Raw genomic sequence first — 23796 nt, 5'->3', positions numbered from 1 at the left:
CCTAATCCACCCCACAACTGAGCTGTTTGACATCAAACACTGATCTAACACTTGGGGACATCACTAACCAGCTCTGCCAATCCATGCTGACTCATAGACATGGCCTGAGCTCAGGAGATCTAAAAATGCTCTTTGCCCTAGCAACAAAGAACACCAGTACCCTCCTAGAAAGGAACTTAGACAATCTTTCTGGTCACATACAAATACCACAAAAGCAAATATAATACACACAAGTGGAGACATGACTAGACATGACCTATTGGTATCATAAAGTTTCAAGGAGAGGTATACTCAGTTCTGAGGCACGTGCAGCATAGAAACCAGTCATCTTTGTCTTTCTCACAAGTGCACATCCACCCGAGGGCATACTGTGTATGTATGCAGCATGAGGGTATGCATTTCTCCCATGGAACCATGTGATACAGATCCCTTATTGAGGACAGGGAACACCCACTATAGGTGGAATAGACTGTTATTCCTTCTAAAGACAAGAAAGGAAACTAGCTTTTATAACCAATGCTTTTAAAAAAATCAGCATTCTTTAGTAGAACAATTTATTTAATAATGACAATATTGTTTGTTGGATGTTGCATCAGGGTGAACTTATGCTGATACTTTTGGTCTGTGTTTGGCCCAGACAACTGCAAAAGTTTTGTTCTTTCCCTGCCAAGTTTTGAGAAAACAAGTACTGATAAATGGGTATCTCGTCCTTGGAGAGAGAGCTTCTTGTATAAACTGTTTTAATTTGTGTTCTGTGATTGGCTAATTGTTCTCCAAGGTCACTTGAAGGAGAAAGTGAAGACTATAATGATGAAGTAGCACCCCCAGACTCATTTGGAAAAGACCCCCCGAGTGCAGGACACAGGCGCAGGGAAAGCCACATGTGCACAGAAGAGATGCACTCACATAACGAAGGGGTGGGACGGAGAGCCTCGGGCTGGGCGGTGATGACCACTCCTGCCCAGGTTGAGGCCACTCAGTTGATTGTATAAAAGTAGATAGTGCTTTCTTGGAGGGAGCTAACTTCACACCAAGGACAACGTTGCCTTTTGGCGGGGACACCTGCCAGTTTGTGAACTTACTCACTCTCCAAGGATGCAGCTTCTGCCATGGGTAATTATAGGCATGCTAGGTCAGATAACTTTATGGGCAACAGCTGGGTAACTGGGGAGGTCGTGCTGGGGGCTTATTTCTGTCCTCCTTCCTCCCTTTTGTGTTTGTTTGTTTTGTTGGCCACCTCTTGGTAATAAATATCAGTTTTGTTGAGCTTGCAACGGTGTCATGGTTTTCAAGATTCAGTATGGTTCGAATCCTCCCTAATACAGATGTACACAGAGCTTGTTTAACAAGAAAATCTAAGCAGAAAAGCAAAACTCAGTAATATATTGTAGAAAAGAGATAGGGGAAAAAAAACCATGATTGTCAAACAGGATTTTATTAACACTGCCATAGGAGTTCTAATGTTTTTCTGTTTATAATTCCATGCACAGTTGTTCAGTTTTATCAGAGTACTGAAGTGCTTAAAAATGTTTTCATGCTTTCCAGGTATCCTTTCCAGGCATATCTATAAAGTTCTCCTTAAAATGTGCTTATACACCTAGAAAAGAAGCCACCTATTTTTCATTTTGCTTTATTCAAGTATCCTGACAATGCATTGAAAATATTGCAATCCAGTTCTCATGCAGTAGACCCATTAGGAACAGGAAATTGAGTCAAGAAAGCATGCAGGTATACACAGTGTTTTCTAAATACAGAGATCAGGCCAAAAGCCAGCACAGTGTAAAATGGGAAAGCATCCAAAAGAGAGCTTTATGCTGTTCTCAGGCATAAATATTTATCAACCAGTGCAAGAGAATGTCACATTCCTCCTCAAGCAAAGAATTTGCTCAGAAAGCATTCCAGAAGAGACAGAGGGGAGAGAGAAAGAATAAGAAGGGGGGAGGGGGGAACCACACACAAAAAACTGTTGCCTTTATGATGTCAAACTGGGTTATAGCATAGAGCCCCAACTAAGAAGCTGAACTAATCACTGTTACTTTTGTTGTCAGGGAGAATGAAGCCTCTTCCAGAACACCAGACCTCTTCATGACTGGCCAACCACTGAGTGTAGCACAACCAAAGTGGCAAACGATCATTATGCCACGTGAAAGTTGAAGATAATTTACAGGTTGATGTATGTGCTAAATGAAAACAAGCAGGCTGTGAGCATGCACCACACTCATCTCATTAAAGCATTACACATCTCTTCTAGCTTTCATTTACTTCCTCTCAGAGAAACACAATCAGCTTGCTTAGTTTGCTAATGAGTATAATAGACAATCATGTAAAGTAGACTATCGCTTGGTAAAAATGCAGTGGAGAACTGCAGGCAGTCTATTAGATGTAAACTTCCTAATTCTTTAATTATGTGTCTTTGATCAAAAGCAGCTCACTTGGAAAGATTTTTTAAAAAGTAAAGTAATGAGCACTCACCTTTCATGTACACCATTGACTGTTAGGCCAACCTGATATAACTGTGGTATCACTGACTGTATGTCAAGTACACCGCTAAAAATTGAGATAATAAATGTTACTTACAGCTATTAAAGCTTTTCTCTTTTGGAGACATAGATCTGCAAGAGCTGTTCTGCACTTTTAGCTTTTCTTTCCATCTCTGTCAAGAATCTCAGAGAATTTTTAAAAGAGATAATTGAGGCCATTTATCTTTTTTTTTTCTTTTTTCTGTTTTGTCCTCATCCCCTTTCCTTTTCTCATTAACCTCAAAATCTCTATTGAAGATCTCTTACCTATTACTTCCAACACCTTATACTGTTCCTTGGACTTCATCTTCTGACAACCCTTAATCAAGACGCAATCTCTTCAAGACTCTCCTACCTGCTACCTATTTATCACATATGGCTATTTCCTTCTCATCTTCTTCCTACCTGATCCCTCAAATAATTTTCTCTGTTCATGCCTGGTGCCATTTCTGAAAGGTACAAAAAAGCTGCTAACTTTTTCGCTGTTATTTGCTATTTAGGTTTTACAATCAAACTAAATTATTGGCCTGAAGTTGGTGTGACAACAGGAAAAGTTTCAGAAACCCCTGACTACTAAGTATAACCAATTTTCTATCATCTTTGACTGGCCAAGGCTCCAGCCCACATTGTCATAGACTGACAATGAAATTAGTGACTGCATAACAAAAACAGAGAATTGACTGTAAAATGGCTTTGATCCCAGCCTGAAACGTGTCATGGTAAGTAAGGTCTAGAATGGAGTAAAAGCCCCCTTCAAAGCAGTAAAACTGGAAATTACCTGGATGTTTTGAATAGAGATTTGTAACTACTTAGCCACCTATCTTAAGTAAATTTCTACGAACATCCGACATCATGAGAGAGTAAACATACTACATGATCATTATTGTTTCTCCTTTATAGTGAAGTATTAGCAAATTTATGACTGGTATGAAAGCCAAGGCTAATTCATGCACCTACTTCAACCCAACTTTATTGAGGGAAAAAAAGCAGTTAAGAGAGTGAAATTAGGGGGGAACTAAAATAGAGGAATGCATAGGAATGGTCTGTGCAGCATCCCTGCAGCTTACTGCAGGAAAATCTGTAGTTACTGATGTCCTTTAGAAAAACTGTTATTTCTGTACTGCAAGTATATCTTATACAGAGAAATCTGTAAGAGTATTAGGCACTACAACTTAAATTCCTTTTAATTGCTTACATTAATTGATTGTTAATCTAATTTTTTCTTTTCTATAAATGAAAAAAAAAACCAAAAATTTTGCTGTATTCCGTTTCATTCCAAGATGTAACTAAATACTCCTCCTTTTCTGTCAGAAAAAAGAACCGACACACTGAACAGAAAGTTCCTGTTGTCTTACTTCTCAAAATAGAGTTTGTGCAGATTATTGTCCATAAAAATAACAAATAAATGCTTAACACTATTGTAGGAGGGCTTAGCAAACTGAAAAAATGTCAAAACAAGGGAAAACTAAATAAATACAATTCTGAAAACCTGCTTTAACTCCATGTGTTCACTTACTGAAATTCTACAGTCCAGAGTCTATTCCAGCTCCCAGAAATAAGAGCCTACATTCTTATAATGTTTCTATTTGCAGTTTCTTCTCTATGTCAAACATAATGACCTAATTCTCTGATGTCCTTGTTAGGGCACATGAAGATCAATATCATGTTTTACCACATACTGCCTCGAATTTTCCTTTTGGGGTAAGCACATACATACAATTACTAGATAATCACGATTCACTTGGATTTTAGAGTCAAGAAAATTTTTCTTGACTTGCATGAAATGTTCTTTTTTAAAGATACATACTTGGACAGTTTTCAGCAACATTTCCAAGACATTAGCAGTTTCTGACTGTGATGACTGTTCATCGTATAATTTACATTAATGCTAACTTTCAGAAAAACAAATGTGTTTTTATAAAAGACCAGAATGCTTCAAATATTCTTCTAATTCAAATTCCACTTGCCTCTCAAAATCATAAATTACATCATTAAAATCAGATCAAGTGCAAATACTTACATTATGTTAAAGAATAAGATTGACTAGAGTAAGAATTGCAATTATGATATGCACTAAGCAACTGTGTTTCAATACAAATGAAAAAAAAATTAAATTTCTTATCACTGAAAATTGACAGTATTCAAAAAGTAAAACTTAGGTTTAATATAATTTCTAATTACCTCTAACTAGGGTCACTAGTAAATTGATCCTGTTCTATATGTTTTTAAGTCATAAAATTAGCACAGCTGTCCTGCCCCATATCTGTTTAGCCTCTCATATCTTCTTCTGACTAAGCTGAGTTTCATCAGTTGTCAGCTGTCTACAGCAAAGGGAAGCAAATAGCTTTGACTAAACAAACAAGCACATTCCATTGCACCTTGTCCTGTACTGACATACCTGTGGCGATTCAATCAATGACATACGTGCAAATCTACTGCAAGCAGCAGGAAGAGTAAAGAGTTATTGATATAAAGGCCTGGATAGAGAACTGAATGGAAAGCATCCTCTATATTTTTTACCTTTTTTTTTTTTTTAATAAGATGCAAAATACAGAATTTGTCTATTGAGACTCCATACTACATTTCCCAGGATGATAGCTAGGAGAAAATGGTTCTAGTAGTAATCTAAGTACTTTCGATCACACAACCCTAGAAGAATTGTTTAAGTTTAGAGTAAAATATTATACAGGAAATATCTTCTATCCTGAAAAGTATTCTAAAAATATTAAAGGGAGATTGCAGAGTTAATGCTCAGAATGTCAGTAGAAAACAGCGTTCCTGCATTTTCTTTGAGTCACTAATATAACCCAGAAATCTAATTTACCAGTGTCTTAGCAGTTTTACAGAAGTGCTACCCCATGATTTTTCTCACTTCGTGATTTACTCATCTGTTGATTTCTGCACATCTTCCCGCTCTTCCGCAATGCTGTTTTTGCTTCATCCTATACATCAGATTTTAAAAAGAAAACTTAAAGAGTCTGATGTAATTCAGCTAGTCACTCCCTCCCACAAAGTTAACTTGCATATGTAGGAAAAACTTCTATCCCTTTATATACGTGTTCATGAAATACAGGGGTTCATAGCAGGAGGGTACCACACACCTGCACTGACATACTGACAGATTTGTTTCCACTGTCAAAAGATCAGCTCACACTTAGTCTTCATTGCATGTACTATAAAGTTTTGCATTCAGTTCTCTGCACTGAATCCCAGGTGCAGCCTCCCTTATTTTACACATTTCACTAATTACCCTAAATAAGGAGCATGTTTAACCAAGTTTCCTTTGTCACATGCGGAGAGAGACCCTTTTCTCTACAGAAAGTAACTCAGCAGAACTGAGAACTTTTTTTTGGAGGTTCTTACTTCTCTCCACTGATGATAAAGAGTGTTTAAAGAGACTAAGATCTTAACACTGGGGACTTGGAAAAACACCTGAACCTGAGTGGGAACAACCTTGGCCCTAAGCACTGCTGACATAGTAAAGGGGCTGCATGCAGCCATGGCATGAATGGCCATCTCATGAAATTTCATGCAGGTTGTCCAATCAGTCTAAAAGAGTTCATAGCACACTACAAGTACCTTAAGTATTGCAGTTCTGAAAGGCTGCCTGTTCAACCTATTTATTTAAGTAGGATTTAGAGGACAGGAAGGAAGGAAGAAAGGGAAAGAGAAAGGAAGAAAGAGAGACAGACAGACAGACAGACACGCATCTATTTTACAGGATTTCAGCAACAAACATTTTTCAAGTCTTCCCTTCATCCTCTTTTTTTGTTGACTTCTTCCTTAGCCAGTTGAGTAGGGACAGGAATATAGATTACTAGAGAAAGATAAAACTTCCCTTAATAATGGGATGGGAAGAAACCATAGTTTACCGAAGCCAAAATGACAGAGGAAGGGGGTTAAGCTTCCTCTCTTTGACCAAAAGTCATGACCTAGTGGGCAAAATGAAAGACTAATTAGGACTGTGGGATTTGTTCCCTTTCTTGCTCCAAATAAGCTTCCTGAACTTACTTATTTTTATCTTCTCTATGACACTGTTTCCATGTCTGTATAATAATAACAACAGTTCCTCATAAAGTTACTGGAAAATTTAATTCATTAATGTGTGTAAAGTATTGAGCAATGCTTAGAATGGGACTGCAGAAATATTATTATTCTGTCAGATATTTTCCTATAAAATTAGACCCTTTTGTCCACGTAAAAATAATTGGTACGACAATAAGATTGAAAACTTTTAAGTATAACATAAAAGCTTGCTTATAATGATGAGGTTGTCAATTGACACCACGTACTGCAGAAATTATGGTTCAAAGACTGTAGCATGACAACAAAGAATTATTTTAGCTAGTGTAGTTCACATTTATACATATTTAAGTATTATTATTACACACATACAAAAAAAAGAAAGTAAAAGGGACAAAGAAACAAACGCACCTCTGAGAAATCTCTGTCAGCTTGACAGTTAAAAAGATACTGCTCCTCTGCTAGAGTTTTTGATGGATATTACAGGAATCAAACTTCAGAGTTCTTTAACAGACATTCAAAACTATTAAAGCATGAGTTTCAAGAAACTGCACCCAGAGAGATGTACTATCAGAATTACAGAAGAATATTAAAGAGATATTTGATACCTGTAAAAGAAGGCCAAGGTTTTGTCTCATGGGAATTCTGGCAAGCAGTGTTCCTATGTGTTATAATAAGGACTGACTATGAGAAAAGCAGCATGCTGGGAATACGCAGAAAGTCGACAAAGATGATGAAGGGTAGATTTTGACAAGGACTTTTTCAATAAGGCTGAGTTTCTTATAACAGAAATTGTGTTTGAAGAAGGCACGTTATGAGCCAAAGAGTGGCAACATTAATGAATAAACCAGACAGGCAGGAAAGGTACTATGTGTTCTTTTCACCATCTCACTTTAGACAGGAGTCATGACAGAAACTCAGTCTGCCTCCATCTTTCTAATCCTTATATGTGGTTACAGAAGTTTGGTAACAGCACTCCTTCCCTAGCAGTGAATTGTATTGTGTACTGAGGGACAAGCTAGAGTGTGAATGAGTATTTAAAATTCCTCTCACCACATCTCTTACCTTCAAGGGAGCAAAGACCAGATGTTACCTTTAACACAGATGTATTGCCACTGAGCCTTGGCCACTGTTTGGTTCTGCAGCTCCCATAGCAACTGCTATTAAGTGCTAATAATATGATTAGGAGAAAAGAAAGAAGTGCTAGAATGACTAAAAAGTAACACAAACATTTTACTCCAGCCCTGATAAGGGTGCATATCTTTACACGTGATGTTCTAGGAAATGCAATCAAAAACGCTGTTGATGACCATGAAATAAAAAGGAATGAAGTACATCAAATAATGCATGGTGTAATAAATACTCCTATCTCATATTTGCTGGGAGGTAGCAGTGTGATAGATATCAGAGGGCCCTAAGAAGTATAGATGAACTGACATAGGAGAATGGACTGACTTGCAAACCAAGTGATCCCACCTACAAGCAAAAGAAATGGAATCCCCACATAAAATGTCCAAACTGGGATATTTTATGATTGTTCTAAAAAGGAAGAAACAGTGAAAGGACAAGGAAAATAACACATGGTTGCAAAACAAAATTCAAGACTGTAATTCAGCTGAGGTCTGCTGATCCCACAAAGCACAAAAGCCCAACTCCAACAACTCCTGAATGACAATGAATGACTGAATTCCAGCTTCAGTATTTCAGCTAAAATCAGGATGTAACATAAACCAGCAGAACAAGACTCTTAAATCTGTTTCTTACAGTGTGCAGGTGAAAAATGTCAAAAAGCCAGAATGGCAGCAGCTACCATTTGTGAATTTTAAACAGATAATTAAACAAAAGAAAGGCTCCTGTACACAGACGGGAGATTTAAAAGGTTAATGATGGTATAATAAAGATGGAGATCTGACTATGAATGCAATAGTGACTTGAAAAAACATTAATAATAGTCAGAAAACAAAGCTGATTAAAATAATTTCTGTTGGACTCTCACCTTCCCACTTGCCATGTACTTTTTTGGTCATTTATTATACATATGTACATCCGTAAAATATAAATACATATGAAATTGCTGTTTAAAATACAGACATGGAAAGATTTTTTTTCACCACAAAGAATCACTTAGTTGAAAATGTAAACATTTTTCAAAGACAGTGATGTGGGATTTCCAGCTGTGACCACCTCCCTTGACCCATTCTGAATCTGTAAGGCCACTATGAGAGCATATGTATGTTTATTAAAAAAACCAACAAATAGGTTTTATTTCAGCCTTTCTACTTCACCTTGCCAAATGTCCATAACAAGCCAGATGTTTATGTAGCTTTCAGTAGCTATTTTAATTTTGTCAGTATTTTGAAACTATCTAAACATAAGGATGGCAGAAACAACTTCCATGTTATTATGATGTGCTACTTTTCCAGCCAGGTAACCTTGGAGGTAACACTGGAGGTAAATACAAACTTTCTTCTGCTGACTTGCTCAAGGTGATGGTCATTTGTTTCACAGTAAGAGTTACAAAAGGTATGTCAGTGTTAGGGTTAATGTGATAGGTATTAGAAGCAGTATCTTCAGGCAAACACCATTTTAGGAAATACTTTCCATTCTTCAGATCTCTTGAATAAATAAATGCAACATGTTTTGGCTGTGTCATGTTATCTCTGAGTTTCTTATTTTCCATAGAAGTATTTTTGGGATAAAGAATACCCTGTTTCCTATTCATGGAATATCTCAAAAGATCCAAAAAGACTCTAAACTTTTCTCTCAATCCCTGAAATCTTACACTGGGCTTAATGCCTGTAAGAAATTATTTAAAACAATTTAAACTGCAATTTGGATTAATTACAAACATGTCAAATGAGGACAGAAATGCATATATATTTGATTGCATAAAATTTGTTTATGGCGTTACTGTTCTCCCTCAGGCCATATCTTACAAAGTAAGCTTTGAAAGAATGAAAGCTCTTCTGAATCTAAGTAGTACAGCATCTTCATGTAGACAGTAATGTAACAAGTATTTATTCTTCATTCTGTATACAGCTGTAATACTGTTCTTAACCAATGTAAATAACAGTTACTTAAATTCACCTTATTACAGTCCTGGAGAAGAGAAGCAAGGAACTTTATAATGACAGAATAAACAAAGCACAGGGTTTATCTGAAATATCCTCTAGCTCCAAATTCAAGTAGCACTATCTCAGGGGACCTGAAAGAGCTAAAATGTATGTTTAATATTATAAAGACTTTCATCAACATAAAGACGTATAATTGAGCAAAACCTGCTTGGAATTAATGCACTGGACACAGAAGTTGAAACGTGTGTGCTCACAGAAAGGTGAGTTTAAGCCTTTTTAGCATAACCATCTCCTTTCTAAGAGTATTTGTTTATTGAACTGGGCTCCAAAAAAGATTAGGAAGGACTCAAGATGTTAACATGTCTCCTTGCCAAAGTGTCAGACTGACTAAAACCACCATCAGCAATGGCTCCTCTTCCTAACCATGCCCCTTTAATAGAGCACAGGAAAGCAGTAGTGTGGAAACTGTAGAAGTGGTCCTAATCCTTTGGATATTTTCAGTGTAGGAGGAATTTGGGATGATGGTAGGTTAGCATGTATTGCAGGAAGAGTGCAGAGTGTCCTCAATAAATTTCAGCTTTGGCAAGCATATTCTCACTGATTTCATAATTGCTGACAGTTGTCAATTGGCTGGGACAAGCTACAAGATGATTGGAGTCAAGGGTAAGCAAAGCAGAGAAACTGCTTAAAAAGGGAAAAGAAATAATGCTCTAGCATCAAACATGAAATGAATCAGTAAAAAAGCAGGATTCTAATACTGATGATAGAAATAACAGTGGGATAACCTGTAATACATCACTCTGCAATGTCCCAATGCAGAAGAAAAGGGGCAATCCCCAAGGCATCCAAGTCAATCAAGCAGAAAGCGCATACATGATCTATATACAAACACACGGTCAGGATGTTATGACATGCAGACAGATGTCCTGGCCTGAGATTTAGCTAACTCAGCCACGAGAAACTACTGAACACAACATGAGAAATTACCAGAGCCAGTAAAGAACAGCGTGAGAAGGTGACAAAAGGGACACAGAGTGGTGGTGAGGAGGAGTCATGTGAGAACAACCAAACTGCATGTGTACTTGAAGGGCTGAACTGGACCTTTTGTGGAGAGAAGAGCCTTGCAAGGCAATATCAAGTAATGTCATAAAAGATTACCTAGGTAATGGTATCAGAAATACCAAGTCCGGATGTGGATGGATGTAGGACAGGAGCACCAAGGCCAGCAACTGGGGAAAAACGGATCTAGGTCTGGCTTCTGGAAAGACCACACGTGTGGGGCTAACTCCGGATCCAATTGCATACATGTGTGTTGTCTGTGTGTGTCACCGTGTGACCACCAGCAAGCTCTGATCTTCATCTGCTGGACAAGAAAGCACTGTGGTATGCATGGAGATGTCACTTCAGACAGGCTTGCTTTGTTAGTCCACATGGCTGACTGTGCCTTACAGTGTGTGATGTGTGTATGTGTGTACATGTTCACCTCTGTGTGCCTGTGTGTCTGGACAAACACCTCTGGCACACACATCGTCCTTGACACAAGCTGGACCTACAAATGGGAACAGCAGTGAACAGACTCAGAGAGAAATCCCCTGAGCTGGAAACTCCGCTGGATTATGGTTGCCATAAAAGAGCTTATCTGTGGAAGTCCTCTGCTCCCACTTAATACCAGTAGGCTTTACAGTTGGAGATGGAGAACTTGTGTTGATACAATAAAACTAAAAATCAAAATGGAAGTTTAAAGGAGTTGCAGAAGTGAAATATATGTGCTCTGTCTAGCTAAGAAAATAAAATCCTTCCTTCTTCTCTCTCACCTGCCGCATCTACTGTACTTATGTGTGTTCATGTGTGTGTGTATAAATACATAGATAAACCAATATACAGGTAGATAGATGTAAAAGAATCAATACATATTTATTCAAACATTTTTTGTTCAGCTTGAACTTTACTGAGGGGCAGGATATACTTCTTTGGGAAGGGGCAGAAGCTTCATGCTAAAGGTGTCACTGATCGTACCATACTTACATGTAAAGATTCGTTTTGCCAGACAGATAAAGATTATTTTGTATTTCTTTGAGGATTCATTTATTGGTGTGGTGTGGTTTTTTGTTTGTTTGTTTAAGGGGTTGGGTTGTTTGTTTTCTTTGCTTTAAGGTTTTTTTTCTTGGCTGTTTCTTGGATTTTTTTATTAATCATTGCTTACTAATGTAGACAGGAAGGACGTGATCAATTTGAATAGATACACATCCATGCCCCCTCCTAGTTTTTGACATTGTTTTCAAATATGTCCCTAAAAACAAGAGTAATTTAATGGTGATCATATATTTCTAATGAATCCAAATGCTTTGGGTTGAACAACACCTTTCATCTCAAAGGTTGTTTACCAATAGCACAACCTTGCCAGGAGAATATCCACACAAATTTACTGATAGCAATATCCTAAAATACTTAGGTCATTACTACTTCCTGCATCTATGCTCTTATTTCTGGATTTGCCTACATGATTACACAGAAATAGCACTGGAACGCCCAATTACACCATTTGGTTAGGAACTACTTCTGTACAATTCATAGAATGAAGTTTTATATGAGACTCAAGTAAGCAAATGACCATAGACACACACCCTGAATGTCATCCTGCCTAATTTGAAAGAAATCAGAGGGCTCAATCCACTGAAATAACTTCCTTCAGAGCTCATAATATCTCAGTGGCTTCTCAGTGGGCAAAGCTGACACAGCTGGATCCTCAATTAGGGATCTCTGAGACTGGACTCCTGGAATGAAATTTTAACTCTGTTTCAAATGCCTGTGGGATTTGTGCTTTGAGTACATCATTATCTATATATTACAGCCTTTCCATGGAAATTTATATTACACTATACAAACAATTAAAAGAGATAAAGATAATTAAATGGTATACTTGTAGATGCATTGAAGCAATCTTGATTTTTTTTTAATTTTTATAGTATTAATTTCAGATGTGTCTCCTATTTAAAAACAGTAAAAATGGATTTTATAAACATTCCACGTTAAATTAAAAAACTGAAATGTCTATGATGGAATAAAATAGAGGTTGTGGACTCTAATATGAAATGTATATACTTGAAACCTAGGTTTTCAATTCTGAAGATGTTAACAGATGAAAGTCTATCTAAGCACAGAACAGCATTTGTGGGGGTGGTAGTAACCATATCTGTCAGTCATGAGGCCACTGCTGCACTGCTGCTATAGTCAACATTAAATCCTAGTGCTGGATGCTTCACGGTGCACTGAGCAATAAAGCACAAAAGAAAAGATTGCTTTTTATCCCTACTGGCCAGAATTCCAGCTGGCATAAATTGGTACATCTTCACTAACCTAAGCATAGCTATGCTGAGATATATTACACATTTCTTTAGAGAAATTAATGATGTCTTTCTATTCAGGAATACATGATCAGGTATACATTTAGTTTCTAAAGCTGCATGAACTATAATACATATACACACATGTATCAGAACTATCCTATTTCCAGAACACAATTTCTAAAACTGAAGTGTAGAAACAGACAAGATGATTGCATTCAGACTATGTAATTTGAAACCAAAACTCTGCCTGTGAAATTGGTTTGAACTGTAGACAAATGTCAGCTCTGTGCCCTATTAAACTTGCAATTGTTTTAAAAGGACATATCAATGAGCCCTGAAATGTTGAATAAATGTTAATTGAAAGTCAAAGAAAAGACCATGAGTGAAACAAACTATGCAAAGAAAAAGCATTTTGAACCTACAACACAGTAACAACTGGATCCAAGAAAGAAAATATTACCAAATAGGCAGGTTCCATCTTAAAATATAGACAAGAAAAAAAAAGAAAAATATTGGAAGTTTGTTTAATTTTAATGAGCGTAATCTTGATTATTATTATATTTTGAAGTTGCTACCATGTAAATATATTACTTTTAAAGTTTAAATACCATGGTTACATTGATTGTTGAGCTACTTATTAGCTATCCTATATATGTTTAGAAGGGTAAAAATGCATGGGATTTATGATTGCCATACCATAGCATGGTCATGTAAAGCATTAAGGATTTGTATAATCTATTAATCCAATTTGAATGAGGAAATAACAATTTGTAACATTCTACCTTTCTTATTATTCATCCAAAACTAAGTATTACGAATGATTTTTTTCAAGTATTTCAATCTTTTTTCTTTGGTAGGTTTTTACAGTTTGACAGCAGCAATTTAAAAATGAAGACAGAAGAGGGATTTGATTTTTATTTTTAATTATGGAAATGCAATCTTCTACACATCTACTTTCAAAATGATGACTTGAGGCTATTTGCTTAAGTGAACGGTGAACAGTATGAGGAGTAAATAATCACACTTACTGTAGGAGCTGTATAACTTATGAAATTATACTAAAGGGCTTCTAGATACAATACTAAAGAGAAAAAACATCAGAACATTTTATTGTATATCCTCGTAGAGTAAAAATAGCATTTTGTTGGAATTAAACAATCACATCTTGATGTGGGATAGCAGTCAAGAATTTTATGGGAATACTCTTTTCTAAATACTGCTAAGAATTTTGTATCTTGGCAAAATATTTAAAATATTTTAACCTTAATAGTGACACAGAACCTGATTATTTAAATGCGTGCAGTATGACCAGTGTCACCAACGCAAAACCTAAAAACTCAAATGAAGTAATTAATACAATGTTGCTGGATAGAAAAAAAAAAAATCTTAGTTCAAATGATTCAAATTCTGGTAGAATATGACAACGAATGAAATAAATTGACTGCTTATTCTGTGAGAAGACAAGATATAAAAGCTTGGTTTCATGAGTCAGTGAGAAATTTCCCACTGGCAAAGGCTAAGCAACTATTTGATTTTAGGCTTTTTTTTTTTTTTTTTTTTTTTTTTGTTGTTGTTGTTGTTGTTGTTGTTGTTGTTGTTGTTAACAAGGGTATTCACATTTCCAGTTCTGCTAATCTGACACTTTAATTGCATGTTACTGCATTTTCCCCCTCTCACAGTCTCGGAGAAGAAAAGACCTGACAAACCAGTTTCTGAATTTACTAACAGCAACAAAAAGGACCCTCTTACTATTCATTTATCTTCAATATGCAAGTGCATCTTGACAAACATACATGGGAAAGAATATAATATATATTTAATTTTAATCCTTGGCTCACCACCTATACAGACTTAATTCTTATACTTTCCAAAGAAGCTTCAGTTTTAGTCTTGAAATATAACCAAACAAATATAATGGAGTCAGTCAATCAATGTCATGAAGGCAGTTTCAGCAACCTTAACTAAGCATTCCCTTTATTTTTCAATAGAGAAAAAAAAAAAGAAGAAAACCACAATTTCACTTATTCCTATTCTTTCCATTCTTCGCACTTTGTTAGGCCTCACTTGAGTGACGAAAACTATTGCTGTTCTAAAGTTTCACTATAGCAAAAGTTTTTTGTCTGGTTTGTTTAACTAAGTATTGATAACAGCAATAAGCTGATACATATTGCATGAAGTACATGCATATAAAAAAATATTCTTAATTCAAAATAATTCTTATTTGGTGGGATGATCCTGCCTTTTGTTAGGTTTCAGCTGTCCTATCTTGCTATGCTTTATGGAGTGCATCAGCACTTCAGATCAATCTCATAGTCTACAGTCATGTATTACTCATCTCATTTCTGTATGTCCCCTCTTGTTTGACTCATTGTCCACACTGCTGCACATTTATGGCGACAGATAAATCAGAATCTTTGGGGTTGATGGACTATCCAGTTTCATCACCTTTTAGTATTATTTATCCCTTCTTATATGTTGGTATGGCAGTTACAGAACAGTACCATTTTCTTCATTTCCCAGAAGGGCAATGCAACAAAGGGAATGGAATATATCCTGTGCAACTTCAGACATTTGTCTCATCGAAAAGTGGCTGTCTAAAGCAATTCAGATGAACCAAGGCCAGTAGTGCCCATTTCTCTCCAATGAGTAGAGGGAGTTTAGGATGGTTAGGTGAGATGAAGTCATCTGAAGTTAAGGGAGATGAATCCAAGTCCACCTGTCCAAGGTCATTAAAGTAGTCTGAAAAGACATTTCAACTCAAACCTTAAGTTTACATTTTTTATGCTGGAATACCTGAGAAGTACAATGATGGAATAAATTTATCATATCAATGAAGAATGGTTAATGTTGTACTAGTGTTCTTACGAACAGAAAGAAAATTTTTAGTTTATGGATGTCTTCAGGGTCCCATTTGATATAAAATACTGTCATCCTCTTCAAAATTTTAGAAACCGTAGTTATGGTTTATGTTATTAATTCAAAATCTTTAAAAAAACCACTTCCCGAAGAAAGAAGTGCAGTCAAAAAATAAGTTTGCAGTTTTTAAAATTAAATACACAGATTTGAGATCTCCCTGAATCTAGGGCCATCTATTATTTTAAACATAAATGAAATGAAGAGTCAAATGATTAACATGTGAATACTTGTATTAAGAGTTGTACAAGAAGAATGGATCTAAATGCTATTGAAATAATTGAGCTAATGAAGGTTGACTTGTATAGCAACAAAGACTGTTTCTGTAACACTGAACAACACATTCTGTTGACTCAGATAATGGTGTTTTATGCAAAACAACTCTATTAGTGGATCCATGTTAAAATCTGATACTGGTTTTACTGATTTTTTTTTCTTTTTTGCCTTTGGTACTTTCCATGATCTAGTCCTTTGAAAATGAGTGGAACAGTGCATATGAAAGCACTAAAAAACAGAGGAAGAAAAGATAGGGCTAAAAGTGAATAAAATTTTGGTTTTCCTTTCATTTGCTATGATGTCCAGCTCTCAAACTACTTTTTATAGTATATACTGCCCTTCTCAGTTGAAAATGTGAGTCCTATTAGCCAAAGGTTGTATTAATGGCCAACACAGGCAGAGTTTAAGTTCCAGTTCTTGCTAGACAACTACAATGACAACCTCAAAAATTAATTGCCTTTAAAGAAATTGGGTTTTTGTTTGGCTTTTTTTGGTTTTGTTTGTTTTGTTTGTTTGTTTTTCAAATTAGCTGCTTTCTTAGTCTATACAGGTCAGATTCTAGGCTACTGTCCTACACAGAACACTGTAACAGAGTAACTGCCTGAAAATGAAAACATCTGTGTTGTTCATATCCATTCTTAAGGTCAGAAATTATTTACACATATTTTTGAATAGTGTATTTTTTACTTTGTTTTATCTTATTGATGGCTGTAATGTCTTTTTCCCTGTGTTTGTCAGAGAAGACAAAAAGCTGCATTTTACTTGTAAACATTAGGACATTAGCTACAAACAAATTCTAAGCACCTCTTTCCTACACAGGTGCTTTATGTGCATCTTTCATTGCATGGGTGCAATTTTTGCAGTCAGCATTGCTACATTTTGCAAATAAGCAGTGAAAGCTGAGCAAGGACAGTTGTGACAAACCCAATCTTGACTTGCACAAGGCATAAATTAGCCAGGATCCCTACAAATATCAAGTGCCTTGTGTCAGTCAGTTATTTAAACAGTGTTTTTCCTTTAACAACAAACTGCATGTTATGGAAATCTAATATGGACTCACTGATATGGAACTACACTGGTAGAGTCCTTGCAGTTGGTCTAGCATAAAGTTCTCCAGAATTTCTTAATGACCATTGAATAATCAACTCTTCCTCTCACCAGAATTTGGTACATACTGGGAAAGCAAAGATATGACATCACTTTTTTTTTCCTGCCACTTTTCAAATAGTTTTGGTGGGATAAATATTACCAGAAAGACTGGGAAGGCTGCCACGATGCCCTCTAATACGGCTAGAAAAAGATGAAAGCTTTTAAAAAATCTTACACAGGAACAATTTAGTTTGTAGAAAAACAACATAAAGAAGTTGCTCCTACAATCTTCCTTACTTCCTACGAAACCTACTTGCACTACAATCTGAAAACAGATTTCTGAACCAATTAAATACCTGTCTTCCCTAAACTATACTTAGCACAAGAATGCCTGCCTGTAAAAGGCATTAGAACTAAAAGCTGTAGGTGTACTCGCTCTCAGAAAATCTCCAATTTTCTCAAAAAAAAGATAAATATGCAGTATTTCTGTACACTAAATCACTGTAACTGTTCTGGAATGAAAAATATTTCCAGTCTTCAGGATTATTTCTAGCCACCCAAAACAGCGTGTTCTGCTTGTGTAATGAGTATTTAATTTACAGATTCATATGCACACTCACTTCTATACAAGCTGAACTTCATCATAAGCATCCTCTTCATTGCATTTACCTTGATTTACCCTCAGAATCACTTTCCAGACTGCAATATACAGAAATGATTAAAAGGGATTAAAAGCAAAAAAGAGGCCAGATCAAGGAATACATGTAGAAACAGTAAATAGTACCACTGTCGGATTCCAAAATTTGGATATGAGAAAAAGAAAACTGCTAGGTTTAAACAAAAGCCTTGGGCTAACAGAGATCGGGGAAAAACCTCCATCTAGAGTCCAGACAAGGATCCATTGATGTCACGGGTTTGGAATGTCCTGCCCAAGCCTGGAGAAACCATGCCCTGATTTCATCAAGCCAGTGCAGAAGACTTATTGTGTTTTCTCTCTCCCTTTGTGTTCCCTGGATTCTTGCACTCTGTAAACCCAAATTCCCCTAAGATAAAATGAGTTTTCCCCTATGATGTATGTGTAAGACCCCAAATTTGTTAAACTGGGTTTTTCCCTTATGTCACCCCCTGAAACATCCTGTTTGTAATAAATTGTAATAGTTACAACTCCTTGTTGAATATGTAGACCCTAAGCCCTTTAAATATGAACTTGTAAGTCCAATAAAGTATTCCAGTTTTCTGTTTCCACTGAGATCGTTGTAGTTATTGACTCACTACATACCACCAGGATTTTTTTTTTTTTAATTTTTCTTCTAGAATCAATACATCACAATATAGCATGCCATGTTGAAGACAAGTGGTAGAAGACCACAGCTGTGATTTGAACCAGGTTTTTTCAGTGCTAAAGGAAAAATAAGCAGTTTGTTACCTCTGCCATTCTTTGAATGTGTGTTTGGAAGGACCCAAGGATGTATTCGGTAGATCAAACTACTTTTATTCTGAATTTATGACTTGCAAATAATGAAAATTTCAAAGGCAAAGAAAAAAGGAGGTTTATGTTTTCAAATACACACAAAAAGGGTTTTATTCTTCTATTACCTATGTATCATTAACTTCTATTTCAAACTTCTTCCCAGTGTAAAGTAAAATGCAATACATGCTTACAACTGTGTGAATGATAGGAGGGAGGTCTTAGTTTTCTGCTGGTTTTGCTAATCACTCCTAACACAATGGTGAGTGGATTAACAGATGCTGCCAATAGTCTCTGGGGATGTGCAAGTACATTAAGATGACTTTGCAATGCGTCACTCTTGCTCACAATGTAATTAAGTTACAGTTTTCTGTATACAATTTCATTAATATGGATTAGTCAAAATATCAATGAACAAAGAAATGCAGACTTGCAAAATGTGTATGTCGATAAAATAAACACAGCATTCTAGTAAAAAGGTAGGAGTCTAACTTCCACAAGAAGCCTATTCAATACTACTACTCAATTGTCAGTCACATGAGTAACTGAGGTTATCTAGACTGCGCTTGTATGGCCACCTCCTTTTGACAATTCTTCACTATTCTAATATGCAGGATGGAAAGCAGAGCTCATAAGGAAGGCAGCTCATAAGTGAGTCAGGAGCCCTTCACAAGAGAACAGAGATTCAGTGAAGAATCTGTCACATTTATAGTCAAGAGGAAAATGAAATTTGAAGGAAACATAAAAGAAATCTTCACTGTCTACCTGGTGAGAAGTTAGGTGTCCAAAGATAGTATGGTTTTCATACAGTATTAGTTTGGTTTTCGTACAGTGTTTTGATGTTTACCTCTCTGATACACAAATAGTGTGATCTTTAGAAACTTACTTCTCTTCCTTAAATGAACATCTTGCAAATGGGAACTAAACAGTAACTAAGAATTAATGCATCTAGACATAGTTTTTTAAAGGGGGAAGGCACTGTCTTATGTTGAAAAAGAAATGAGGGACTCAAGGTTTATTTTCCCTTCCCTTCCCTTCCCTTCCCTTCCCTTCCCTTCCCTTCCCTTCCCTTCCCTTCCCTTCCCTTCCCTTCCCCTTTCCCCTTTCCCTTTCCCCTTCCCCTTTTCCCTTCCCCTTTCCCCTTTCCCCTTTCCCCTTTCCCCTTTCCCCTTCCCCTTCTTCCCTATTTCTTTCTTTTCTTTGAAAATTAATTACAGTTATAAGCATGTACGGTTCTATCTGTAACTTGTCCACAGTTCGCTTTATAGAATATTATTCAGAAAATAAAAATTGCATACAAATTGATGTTTCCACTCTTACCATACTGTGAAAGCCTTTGAGAGGGCATAATTGTCATAAACTAACCAAGAATAGGTAAAAGATTTTGATTTACTAACCATTAGCTTATTATTACTTGTAATGTCATGGTAATAAATAAAAAAGTAAAACCATAAATGATGTATAATACATGCTTTTAGATCCCTCAGAGAGACAGAAAAGACAAAAGAAAATATATAGGCTCCTAATTAAGTATTTTTATAGTGAAATATTAATATCTATATCTTTTTCAGCCTCAGTTTATACAGAGGAATGACAAATAACATCTCCTGGCTCAGTTATGTTTGCAGATTAGTACTGTTTGAGTCAGGGAGAATTAAGCTCTTTCACCTCCCACAGCAAAGGCAAAGGTGATGAGTTTCTATTAATACAGCTAATAATATCCTACACTGCAGTAAAACATCACAAATAAATCATGAATTTCCAGCACCATGCATTAAGATGTTGTACATTGACAATAAGACTGATGCAATTAAAAGAGACTAAAACTTAATACAAAGACATAGAGATTTACAGTGTTATTCTCCATAGAACAAAATGACTTACAATTCTGTACAGCCATTTAAGAAAAAGAAACAGACAAAGTGAATGCAAGCCAAATGCTGTTTTCTGAAAAGATAGGGGGGTAAAACAGTCTTCAAGCATAAAATAAATTAATAATTATGATAATTCATTCATCTGAGCTTGTTTTCCAGCAAGTTCCCCGTTGGTTTCTTAATGAGGCTAATAATGTATAATCTTTACAACTGAAAGTCTCAGAGGAAAGTCTACATTTCAAAAAAGAAAAAAAAAAGAAAGAAAGAATGAGACAAAGTGCCTTAAGAGTAACCTTAGGTCTCACTGGATAGATCCAAACAAGTGATACTGTAAGCCTTAGGAGAAGCTTCTATCCAAGTTGTGCAGCTCTGTGCAGTTGTGGAATAACTGCATCAACTCACTTGAGCTCCTGATATCCAGAAAGATCTCTTTTTAGATACCAAAACCACATTAGGATCAAAGACTAGGCAGTATACCACAGTACTCTCCCTCATATGAAAGCTATGAAAGAAATGGTCTGTTTTTCTTCTACCCATCCTATCCCTTGGAAAACTATTCAAGATTTAATAATAAAAATGTGTATCTTCCTGGTACTGGCTGATTATGAGCTTGTATTTGAAGAAAGGATCTGACAGGCAGTAAAAGGTAGCCACCTACCTGTAGAAAAGCAAAACCAGACATTCAAAAGTGCAATCACAGATAGAAACGTAGAATCATTGAAGTGTTTAGGTTGGAAAAGACCTTTAAGATTCCTGAGTCCAACCATTAACCAAGTATACCATTAAACCATGTATCTAAATGCCACAACTACATGTCTTAAACACCTCCAGGGATGCTGACTGTTTCAATGCTTAACAATTTCTTCCCTCTTTCAATGCTTAACAACCCTTTCTTGAAGAGTTTTTTGCTAATATCTAATCTAAACCTTTCCTGGTGCAACTTCAGGCCACTTCCTCTTGTCCTGTCACTTGTTACTTGTGAGAAGAGACTGACCCACACCTGACTACAGTCTCCTTTCAGGTAGCTGTAGAGAGCAACAAATCTCCCTTGAGCCCTCTTTTCTCCAAGCTAAACAAACCCAGTTACCTCAGCTGCTCCTCATTAGAGAAAAGATATATAAAACAAAAGACAAGAACAGTGATGTTAGAATTAAAACAAAAAGCCAACCTAACAAGTGCAGAGCACTTTCTCTTCTTTATATCTGGAATTTTAATTAAAATTAAAAAAAAATAAGCATGACATCAGAATTGTAGCTATTACAGTAGGGCAAAGGAGAGTGATGCTTGTTTGATATGGTATTATGAAGTTAATAATGTGATAAATCTACTTATTACTTAGTATTAGTCCCAGAAACTATTGAGAAGCACTTGATAAAATCTGCCCTTAGAGAAATTTTCTCCTTGTTTGAGGAACACATCTAATTGGGTTTGAAAATGGCATCTGATCTGCTAATCTGACAATTCTGAATGAATTGGTCTCTTAGGTTTTATACTGATAAATCTACAACTGCTGGGCTTTCAGTAGCATTCTCATTTTTAACTGTTTTTGAGATGAATCAATGCACATTTGGACAGATCGCTTTCTCTCTTTCATCTTGATTAATCCATTAAAGTTAATTCTTTAGACCTCATCTGCAGCAGAATCCCCTTGAAAACGCAGGAAGGCAGGTTAATTATGGAAACAAGGTGATGCCACATCACAGTCCATAATATCTCCATTCTGATAACCTGATTAGTAGATCTAAAATGTTAGGGAATTATTTTTAAGACAGAAGGATCTGAGCTTCCAATTTAAATGTTGAATTACTGACTGCAAGAAGTAGATTACTTTTGTCAGCTGTGTAAGAAGGTAAAAGGAATTCAACTAAATGATTAGGAGACTTCAGTGCAGAGTACAAGCAGTGAAGAACATTTCTAGTCATGTAATGTTTGTATATACATCAGTGACATAGAGCAAGTATAAAAATTGAGAGTAGTAACAATGTTGAAGACATTTACTGATACATAATAAACACATAAAAATAAAGAGCATAATTACAGGACTATCCCAGTTTTTTTTCTCTGCCCTGCCATATAAGAAACCTATTTTGCTTCTTCTGAATACGCTCAACTTAAAAGTTTCCAGTAGTGCACAGTAGTAGCAGGTATTGAACATATGACAAAATAACTGATAAAGAAATAATAAAATGCAATTAATAATTAAAATAATGTGTTTATAGCACAGGAGTCTCTTGCAAAATATAAACCACAGATATCAAAGAAGTCCAGAGCAACCACTTTCTGAATCAAGTAGTGTTTTAAAATTTAGGACACTTCAAAATACATTTTAAATCTCCAGAAAATACTCTGTTAAAAAAAGCCTAAACCAACAAACAACAAAAAAACAAACCACATTTTTAATGGCAGCTATTCAGGCTTAGGAAGATGCTGCCCATCTCTATTAAACCAATAACACACTCAAGTGGATATTGCCTCATGTGAAATTTTTATTTCTTCAGGTACTTTTTAGGTGAAATCAGTGTTTTGGATAAAGCACAAGCATACATAAACACATGTAACTTTCTAACAAGTTATAATTAGGACAAGAAAGAATACAGGAAAGATCTTTCAAATTCTAACTCAGCAGTTGTTTTAAGAAACTTTATTCCTAACCAGCAGCTAGAACAGATTAAAGACATATCACACTTGAAGGAATTTCAGAAAGTTCAATGATAAATATACCCAGTATTCTTAATATTGCTTTGTTTTTTCTATTAATAATAGAACATTCTTCACATGCACACAAGAACAGTGGACTGTGGCTTCAGTAATAGATGAACAGATGAATTCCACCATTTTGAGAAATTTTGGTGGATGAAGGAATTGAAACCATCATATGACACAAAAATTTGTAGCACTAAATTCTAGTCATTAAAAAAATCCGAAATGCTAAGTCATTTCAGTTGGGCCAAGATATCAGCCTCAAATTTAGAAGTTTTCAGAGCCATGCTTCTTCCTTGAAAAAAAAAAAAAAAAAAAAAGCTACAGAAATTCTCATTTGCTTCACTAGAACCCGACTGTTTTTTTTAAGTCATCTGAACAGTGGTTGACCTCTAAGGCATTTTGTTTATGCCATTTTAAAACACAGCAGTACAGAAGTTGCTGAGGTGTTTCAGTGGAAAGAGGCACACTATGATGAGCACTTGAGTCACAACTGTAATAAACAATTAGGAG

At 35.9% G+C, this 23796-nt stretch overlaps 1 protein-coding gene across 1 annotated transcript in view; it reads right to left on the bottom strand.

The window, feature by feature from the left end:
- LOC120324191 (chemokine-like protein TAFA-5) overlaps window positions 1–23796 on the bottom strand; it is a gene marked incomplete at its 5' end in the record, with an annotated part of 396730 nt that overhangs the window by 337448 nt on the left and 35486 nt on the right. The window lies entirely within an intron of this gene.

Source organism: Pipra filicauda, unplaced genomic scaffold, assembly GCF_003945595.2.
Source record: "Pipra filicauda isolate LSUMZ 115617 unplaced genomic scaffold, ASM394559v2 scaffold452_size532124_pilon, whole genome shotgun sequence".
NCBI classification, from domain to species: Eukaryota; Metazoa; Chordata; class Aves; order Passeriformes; family Pipridae; genus Pipra; species Pipra filicauda.
The sequence above is the reverse complement of the archived record's forward strand: the minus strand, read 5'-3'. Positions and strand labels throughout refer to the sequence as shown.